Here is a 10,069-nt window from a genome sequence, read left to right on the forward strand (position 1 = left end):
ATTTTGGTGCACCGGAGCATGTCCATGTAGTTTAATTTTGAATTATGCACCTGAAATGGCTAGAAAACCAAGTTAATGTATGAAAATGTCTAAACAAACCCTTAATAATTCCAGTTTTTTGACGACACACCTATAGTTGCATGTTCACCGCAGATAAAAGTTCTACCAATTCAAACACCCTCCTTTGCCGCCGTGACCCCATTGTGTAATTCAAATTAAGACGAAAAATCAAGTAGATCACACACAGTTTATTATCACCAACCGTGTGAGATGCAGCACAAAATATCTAGGAGCACTGTCGGAGTATAGTACGCATATGGCTTACGCTAGAAGGTGCATCGGCTACAATCCATAGTCGGTGTGTCAAGCACACTAGCTCGCTCCCCAAATATCATTTCACTGTTCAATCGTCCCTGGTGAAAGATGGGGACGTGGACCCACTTCGTGAGGGAAACTTCGGCGGCCCACTCCGATGAGAATACGGCCCTAGCCGCCAGTTGCATGCTATCAAGGTTCATGAGCGCAGCCGCAATCTGCAACCGGGCAGCCAAGGCAGCCCAAACGGCCGCTGTTGCTTCTCAGGTGGTGGCAGTAACTGTTGGGGAACGCAGTAATTTCAAAAAATTTCCTACGCACACGCAAGATCATGGTGATGATATAGCAACGAGGGGAGAGTGTTGTCTACGTACCCTCGTAGACTGAAGCGGAAGCGTTGACGCAATCGTAGAGGAAGTAGTCGTACGTCCTCCGGTTCAACCGATCCAAGTACCGTTACTCCGGCACCTCCGAGTTCTTGACACGCGTACAGCTCGATGACGCACCCTCGATCTCCGATCCAGCAGAGGCACCGAGGGGGAGTTCCGTCAGCACGACGGTGTGGTGACGATCTTGATGTTCTCCTGTTGCAGGGCTTCGCCTAAGCACCGCTACAATATGACCGAGGTGTAATATCATGGAGGGGGGCACCGCACACGGCTAAGGAACGATCAATGATCAACTTGTGTGTTCTAGGGTGCCCCCTTACCCCCGTATATAAAGGAGGGAGGGAGGAGGTGGCCGGCCCTAGGAAGGAAAGAGTACTAGTATTAGGAAGTAGTACTAGTAGTAGTAATAGGAAGAGGGGGAAGGAGAGAGTACTAGTATTAGGAAGTAGTACTAGTAGTAGTAATAGGAAGAGGGGGAAGGAGAAAGGAAAGGGGGGGCCGGCCCCCCTCCCCAATTCGGATTGGGCTTGGGGGGGCGCGCCCCCCTCCCTTGCTCCTTCTCTCTTCCTCCTACATGGGCCCAATAAGGCCCATATACCTCCCGGGGGGTTCCGGTAACCTCCCGGGGCTCCAAACTTCTCCGGAACCTTTCCGGTGTCCAAATATATCCGTCCAATATATCAATCTTTATGTCTCGACCATTTCGAGACTCCTCGTCATGTCCGTAATCATATCCGGGACTCCGAACAACCTTCGGTACATCAAAATACATAAACTCATAATATAACTGTCATCGAAACCTTAAGCGTGCGGACCCTACGGTTCGAGAACGATGTAGACATGACTGAGACACATCTCTGGTCAATAACCAATAGCGGGACCTGGATGCCCATATTGGTTCCTACATATTCTACGAAGATCTTTATCGGTCAAACCGCATAACAACATGCGTTGTTCCCTTTGTCATCGGTATGTTACTTGTCCGAGATTCGATCGTCGGTATCCAATACCTAGTTCAATCTCGTTATCGACAAGTCTCTTTACTCGTTCTGTAATACTTCATCTTATAACTAACTCATTAGTTACATGCTTGCAAGGCTTAGGTGATGAGCATTGCCGAGAGGGCCCAGAGATACCTCTCCGACAATCGGAGTGACAAAACCTAATCTCGAATTATGCTAACTCAACATGTACCTTCGGAGACACCTGTAGTACTCCTTTATAATCACCCAGTTACGTTGTGACGTTTGGTAGTACCCAAAGTGTTCCTCCGATAAACGGGAGTTACACAATTCTCATAGTTACAGGAACATGTATAAGTCATGAAGGAAGCAATACCAGAATACTAAACGATCAAGTGCTAAGCTAACGGGATGGGTCATGTCAATCACCTCATTCTCCTAATGATGTGATCCCATTAATCAAATGACAACACATGTCAATGGTTAGGAAACATAACCATCTTTGATTAATGAGCTAGTCAAGTAGAGGCATACTAGTGACTATATGTTTGTCTATGTATTCACACATGTATCATGTTTCCGGTTAATACAATTCTAGCATGAATAATAAACATTTATCATGATATGAGGAAATAAATAATAACTTTATTATTGCCTCTAGGGCATATTTCCTTCAGTCTCCCAGTTGCACTAGAGTCAATAATCTAGATTACATAGTAATGATTCTAACACCCATGGAGTCTTGGTGCTGATCATGTTTTGCTCGTGAGAGAGGCTTAGTCAACGGGTCTGCAACATTCAGATCCGTATGTATCTTGCAAATCTCTATGTCTCCCACTTGGACTTGGTCCCGAATGGAATTGAAGCATCTCTTGATGTGCTTGGTCCTCTTGTGAAATCTGGATTCCTTTGCCAAGGCAATTGCACCAGTATTGTCACAGAAGATCTTCATTGGTCCCGATGCACTAGGTATGACACCTAGATCGGAAATGAACTCCTTCATCCAGACTCCTTCATTTGCTGCTTCAGAAGCAGCTATGTACTCCGCTTCACATGTAGATCCCGCCACGACACTTTGTTTAGAACTGCACCAACTTACAGCTCCACCGTTTAAAAAACACGTATCCGGTCTGCGATTTAGAATCGTCCGGATCAGTGTCAAAGCTTGCATCGACGTAACCATTTACGACTAGCTCTTTGTCACCTCCATATATGAGAAACATATCCTTAGTCCTTTTCAGGTATTTCAGGATGTTCTTGACCGCTGTCCAGTGATCCACTCCTGGATTACTTTGGTACCTACCTGCCAAGCTTATTGCTAAGCATACGTCAGGTCTGGTACACAGCATTGCATACATGATAGAGCCTATGGCTGAAGCATAGGGAACATCTTTCATTTTCTCTCTATCTTCTGCTGTGGTCGGGCATTGAGTTTGACTCAACTTTACACCTTGTAGCACAGGCAAGAATCCTTTCTTTGCGTGATCCATTTTGAACTTTTTCAAAATTTTGTCAAGGTATGTACTTTGTGAAAGTCCTATTAAGCGTCTTGATCTATCTCTATAGATCTTGATGCCCAATATGTAAGCAGCTTCACCGAGGTCTTTCATAGAAAAACTTTTATTCAAGTATCCCTTTATGCTATCCAGAAATTCTATATCATTTCCAATTAATAATATGTCATCAACATATAAAACTAGAAATGCTACAGAGCTCCCACTCACTTTCTTGTAAATACAGGCTTCTCCAAAAGTCTGTATAAAACCATATGCTTTGATCACACTATCAAAACGTTTATTCCAACTCCGAGATGCTTGCACCAGTCCATAAATGGAACGTTGGAGCTTGCACACTTTGTCAGCACTTTTTGGATCAACAAAACCTTCAGGTTGCATCATATACAACTCTTCTTCTAGAAATCCATTCAAGAATGCAGTCTTGACATCCATTTGCCAAATTTCATAATCATGAAATGTAGCAATAGCCAACATGATTCGGACAGACTTAAGCATCGCTACGGGTGAGAAAGTCTCATCGTAGTCAACCCCTTGAACTTGTCGAAAACCTTTTGCAACAAGTCGAGCTTTGCAGACAGTAACATTACCATCAGCGTCAGTCTTCTTATTAAAGATCCATTTATTCTCAATGGCTTGCCGATCATCGGGCAAGTCAACCAAAGTCCATACTTTGTTTTCATACATGGATCCTATCTCGGATTTCATGGCCTCTAGCCATTTTGCGGAATCTGGGCTCATCATCGCTTCCTCATAGTTCATAGGTTCATCATGGTCTAGTAACATGACTTCCAGAATAGGATTTCCGTACCACTCTGGTGCGGATCTTACTCTGGTAGACCTACGAGGTTCAGTAGAAACTTGATCTGAAGTTTCATGATCAATATCATTAGCTTCCTCACTAATTGGTGTAGTTGTCACAGGAACCGGTTCTTGTGATGAACTACTTTCCAATAAGGGAGTAGATACAGTTATCTCATCAAGTTCTACTTTCCTCCCACTCACTTCTTTCGAGAGAAACTCCTTCTCTAGAAAGGATCCGATTTTAGCAACGAAAATCTTGCCTTCAGATCTGTGATAGAAGGTGTACCCAATTGTCTCCTTTGGGTATCCTATGAAGACACATTTCTCCGATTTGGGTTCGAGCTTATCTGGTTGAAGTTTCTTCACATAAGCATCGCAGCCCCAAACTTTGAGAAACGACAACTTTGGTTTCTTGCCAAACCACAGTTCATAAGGCGTCGTCTCAACGGATTTTGATGGTGCCCTATTTAACGTGAATGCGGCCGTCTCTAAAGCATAACCCCAAAACGATAGCGGTAAATCGGTAAGAGACATCATAGATCGCACCATATCAAGTAAAGTACGATTACAACGTTCAGACACACCATTTCGCTATGGTGTTCCAGGTGGCGTGAGTTGCGAAACTATTCCACATTGTTTCAAATGTAAACCAAACTCGTAACTCAAATATTCTCCTACACGATCAGATCGTAGAAACTTTATTTTCTTGTTATGATGATTTTCTACTTCACTCTGAAATTCTTTGAACTTTTCAAATGTTTTAGACTTGTGCTTCATCAAGTAGATATACCCATATCTGCTCAAATCATCTGTGAAGGTGAAGAAATAACGATATCCGCCACGAGCCTCAACATTCATCGGACCACATACATCTGTATGTATGATTTCCAACAAATCTGTTGCTCTCTCCATAGATCCGGAGAACGGTGTTTTGGTCATCTTGCCCATGAGGCACGGTTCGCAAGTACCAAGTGATTCATAATCAAGTGATTCCAGAAGTCCATCAGTATGGAGTTTCTTCATGCGTTTTACACCGATATGACCTAAACGGCAGTGCCACAAATATGTTGCACTATCATTATCAACTCTGCATCTTTTGGCTTCAACATTATGAATATGTGTATCACTACTATCGAGATTTAATAAAAATAGACCACTCTTCAAGGGTGCATGACCATAAAAGATATTACTCATATAAATAGAACAACCATTATTCTCTGATTTAAATGAATAACCGTCTCGCATCAAACAAGATCCAGATATAATGTTCATGCTCAACGCAGGCACCAAATAACGATTATTCAGGTCTAAAACTAATCCCGGTGGTAGATGTAGAGGTAGCATGCCGACCGCGATCACATCGACTTTGGAACCATTTCCCACGCGCATCGTCACCTCGTTCTTAGCTAATCTTCACTTAATCCGTAGTCCCTGTTTCGAGTTGCAAATGTTTAGCAACAGAACCAGTATCAAATATCCAGGTGCTACTGCGAGCATTAGTAAGGTACACATCAATAACATGTATATCACATATACCTTTGTTCACTTTGCCATCCTTCTTATCCGCCAAATACTTGGGGCAGTTCCGCTTCCAGTGTCCAGTCTGCTTGCAGTAGAAGCACTCAGTTTCAGGCTTAGGTCCAGACTTGGGTTTCTTCACTTGAGCAGCAACTTGTTTGCCGTTCCTTTTGAAGTTCCCCTTCTTCTTCCCTTTGCCCTTTTTCTTGAAACCAGTGGTCTTGTTGACCATCAACACTTGATGCTCCTTTTTGATTTCTACCTCCGCGGCTTTCAGCATCGCGAAGAGCTCGGGAATAGTCTTGTTCATCCCTTGCATATTATAGTTCATCACAAAGCTCTTGTAGCTTGGTGGCAGTGATTGGAGAATTCAGTCAATGACGCTATCATCCGGAAGATTAACTCCCAGTTGAATCAAGTGATTATTATACCCAGACATTTTGAGTATATGCTCACTGACAGAACTGTTCTCCTCCATCTTGCAGCTGTAGAACTTATTGGAGACTTCATATCTCTCAATCCGGGCATTTGCTTGAAATATTAACTTCAACTCCTGGAACATCTCATATGCCCCATGACGTTCAAAACGTCGTTGAAGACCCGGTTCTAAGACGTAAAGCATGGCACACTGAACTATAGAGTAGTCATCAGCTTTGCTCTGCCAGACATTCTTAACGTCGTCAGTTGCATCAGCAGCAGGCCTGGCACCCAACGGTGCTTCCAGGACGTAACTCTTCTGTGCAGCAATGAGGATAATCCTCAAGTTACGGACCCAGTCCGTGTAATTGCTACCATCATCTTTCAACTTTGCTTTCTCAAGGAACGCATTAAAATTCAACAGAACAATAGCACGAGCCATCTATCTACATACAAACATAGACAAGCAAAATACTATCAGGTACTAAGTTCATGATAAATTTAAGTTCAATTAATCATATTACTAAAGAACTCCCACTTAGACAGACATCTCTCTAGTCATCTAAGTGATTACGTGATCCAAATCAACTAAACCATGTCCGATCATCACGTGAGATGGAGTAGTTTCAATGGTGAACATCTCTATGTTGATCATATCTACTATATGATTCACGCTCGACCTTTCGGTCCCCGTGTTCCGAGGCCATATCTGTATATGCTAGGCTCGTCAAGTATAACCTGAGTATTCCGCGTGTGCAACTGTTTTGCACCCGTTGTATTTGAACGTAGAGCCTATCACACCCGATCATCACGTGGTGTCTCAGCACGAAGAACTTTTGCAACGGTGCATACTCAGGGAGAACACTTCTTGATAATTAGTGAGAGATCATCTTAAAATGCTACCGTCAAACAAATCAAGATAAGATGCATAAAGGATAAACATCACATGCAATCAATATAAGTGATATGATATGGCCATCATCATCGTGTGCTTGTGATCTCCATCTTCGAAGCACCGTCGTGATCACCATCGTCACCGGCGCGACACCTTGATCTCCATCGTAGCATCGTTGTCGTTACGCCATCTATTGCTTCTACGACTATCGCTACCGCTTAGTGATAAAGTAAAGCAATTACAGGGCGTTTGCATTTCATACAATAAAGCGACAACCATATGGCTCCTGCCAGTTGCCGATAACTTCAGTTACAAAACATGATCATCTCATACAATAAAATATAGCATCATGTCTTGGCCATATCACATCACAACATGCCCTGCAAAAACAAGTTAGACGTCCTCTACTTTGTTGTTGCAAATTTTACGTGGCTGCTACGGGCCTAAGCAAGAACCAATCTCACCTACGCATCAAAACCACAACAATAGTTTGTCAAATAGACTCCGTTTTAACCTTCACAAGGACCGGGCGTAGCCACACTCGGTTCAACTGAAGTGAGAGAGACAGACACCCGCCAGCCACCTTTAAGCACGAGTGCTCGTAACGGTGAAACCAGTCTCGCGTAAGCGTACACGTAATGTCGGTCCGGGCCGCTTCATCTCACAATACCGCTGAACCAAAGTATGACATGCTGGTAGGCAGTATGACTTATATCGTCCACAACTCACTTGTGTTCTACTCGTGCATATAACATCAACACATAAAACCTAGGCTCGGATGCCACTGTTGGGGAACGCAGTAATTTCAAAAAAATTCCTACGCACACGCAAGATCATGGTGATGATATAGCAACGAGGGGAGAGTGTTGTCTACGTACCCTCGTAGACTGAAGCGGAAGCGTTGACGCAATCGTAGAGGAAGTAGTCGTACGTCCTCCGGTTCAACCGATCCAAGTACCGTTACTCCGGCACCTCCGAGTTCTTGACACGCGTACAGCTCGATGACGCACCCTCGATCTCCGATCCAGCAGAGGCGCCGAGGGGGAGTTCCGTCAGCACGACGGTGTGGTGACGATCTTGATGTTCTCCTGTTGCAGGGCTTCGCCTAAGCACCGCTACAATATGACCGAGGTGTAATATCGTGGAGGGGGGCACCGCACACGGCTAAGGAACGATCAATGATCAACTTGTGTGTTCTAGGGTGCCCCCTTACCCCCGTATATAAAGGAGGGAGGGAGGAGGTGGCCGGCCCTAGGGGGGCGCGCCATGAGGAGGGGGAAACCTACTCCAAGTAGGTTTCCCTCTCTTTTCCTTATCTTATTTGGAGGGGGAAGGAAAGAGTACTAGTATTAGGAAGTAGTACTAGTAGTAGTAATAGGAAGAGGGGGAAGGAGAAAGGAAAGGGGGGGGCGGTGTTGGAAATATGCCCTAGAGGTAATAATAAAAGTATTATTATATTTCATTGTTCATGATAATTGTCTTTTATTCATGCTATAACTGTATTATCCGGAAATCGTAATACACGTGTGAATACTTAGACCACACTATGTCCCTGGTAAGCCTCTAGTTGACCAGCTCGTTGTGATCAACAGATAGTCATGGTTTCCTGACTATGGACATTGGATGTCGTTGATAACGGGATCACATCATTAGGAGAATGATGTGATGGACAAGACCCAATCCTAAGCATAGCATAAAAGATCGTGTAGTTCGTTTTGCTAGAGCTTTGCAAGTGTCAAGTATCTCTTCCTTCGACCATGAGATCGTGTAACTCCCGGATACCGTAAGAGTGCCTTGGGTGTATCAAACGTCACAACGTAACTGGGTGACTATAAAGGTGCATTACAGGTATCTCCGAAAGTAGCTGTTGGGTTGACACGGATCGAGACTGGGATTTATCACTCCGTATGACGGAGAGGTATCTCTGGGCCCACTCGGTAATGCATCATCATATTGAGCTCAATGTGACCAAGGTGTTGGACACGGGATCATGCATTACGGTACGAGTAAAGTGACTTGCCGGTAACGAGACTGAACAAGGTATTGGGATACCGACGATCGAGTCTCGGGCAAGTAACGTACCGATTGACAAAGGGAATTGCATACAGGGTTTGATCGAATCCTCGACATCGTGGTTCATCCGATGACAACATCGAGGAGCATGTGGGAGCCATCATGGGTATCCAGATCCCGCTGATGGTTATTGACTGAGAGCGTCTCGGTCATGTCTGCATGTCTCCCGAACCCGTAGGGTCTACACACTTAAGGTTCAGTGACGCTAGGGTTATGAAGATATGGATATGCAGAAACCCGAATGTTGTTCGGAGTCCCGAATGAGATCCCGGACGTCACGAGGAGTTCCGGAATGGTCCGGAGGTAAAGAATTATATATAGGAAGTGCTATTTCGGGCATCGGGACAAGTTTCGGGGTTATCGGTATTGTACCGGGACCACCGGAAGGGTCCCGGGGGTCCACCGGGTGGGGCCACCTGTCCCGGGGGGCCACATGGGCTGTAGGGGGTGCGCCTTGGCCATCATGGGCCAAGGGCACCAGCCCCTATAGGCCCATGCGCCTAGGGACTTCATACACCAGCCCCTGGCGCCTCCACCTCCCCCCGTTACGTCTCTCCCTCGTAGTCTCGGCGAAGCCCTGCTGCTGTGACGCCCTGCATCCACCACCACGCCGTCGTGCTGCTGGATCTTCATCAACCTCTCCTTCCCCCTTGCTGGATCAAGAAGGAGGAGACGTCTCCCGTCCCGTACGTGTGTTGAACGCGGAGGTGCCGTCCGTTCGGCGCTGGTCATCGGTGATTTGGATCACGTCGAGTACGACTACATCATCACCTTGCAAGCTTCCGCACACGATCTACAAGTGGTATGTAGATGCAAACTCTCTCCCTAGACTCGTTGCTTAGATGAACTCATAGATGGATCTTGGTGAAACCGTAGGAAAAATTTTAATTTTCTGCAACGTTCCCCAACAGTGGCATCATGAGCTAGGTCTATGCGTAGTTCTCTTTGCACGAGTAGAACACAACTTTGTTGTGGGCGTGGATTTTGTCATCTTACTTGCCTCTACTAGTCTTTTCTTGCTCAACGGTATTGTGGGATGAAGCGGCCCGGACCAACCTTACACGTACACTTACGTGAGACCGGTTCCACCGACTGACATGCACTAGTTGCATAAGGTGGCTGGCGGGTGTCTGTCTCTCCCACCTTAGTTGGAGCGGAATCGATGAACAGGGCCCTTATGAA

The sequence above is a fragment of the Triticum dicoccoides genome, chromosome 6A (assembly GCF_002162155.2).
Source record: "Triticum dicoccoides isolate Atlit2015 ecotype Zavitan chromosome 6A, WEW_v2.0, whole genome shotgun sequence".
Taxonomy (NCBI): domain Eukaryota; kingdom Viridiplantae; phylum Streptophyta; class Magnoliopsida; order Poales; family Poaceae; genus Triticum; species Triticum dicoccoides.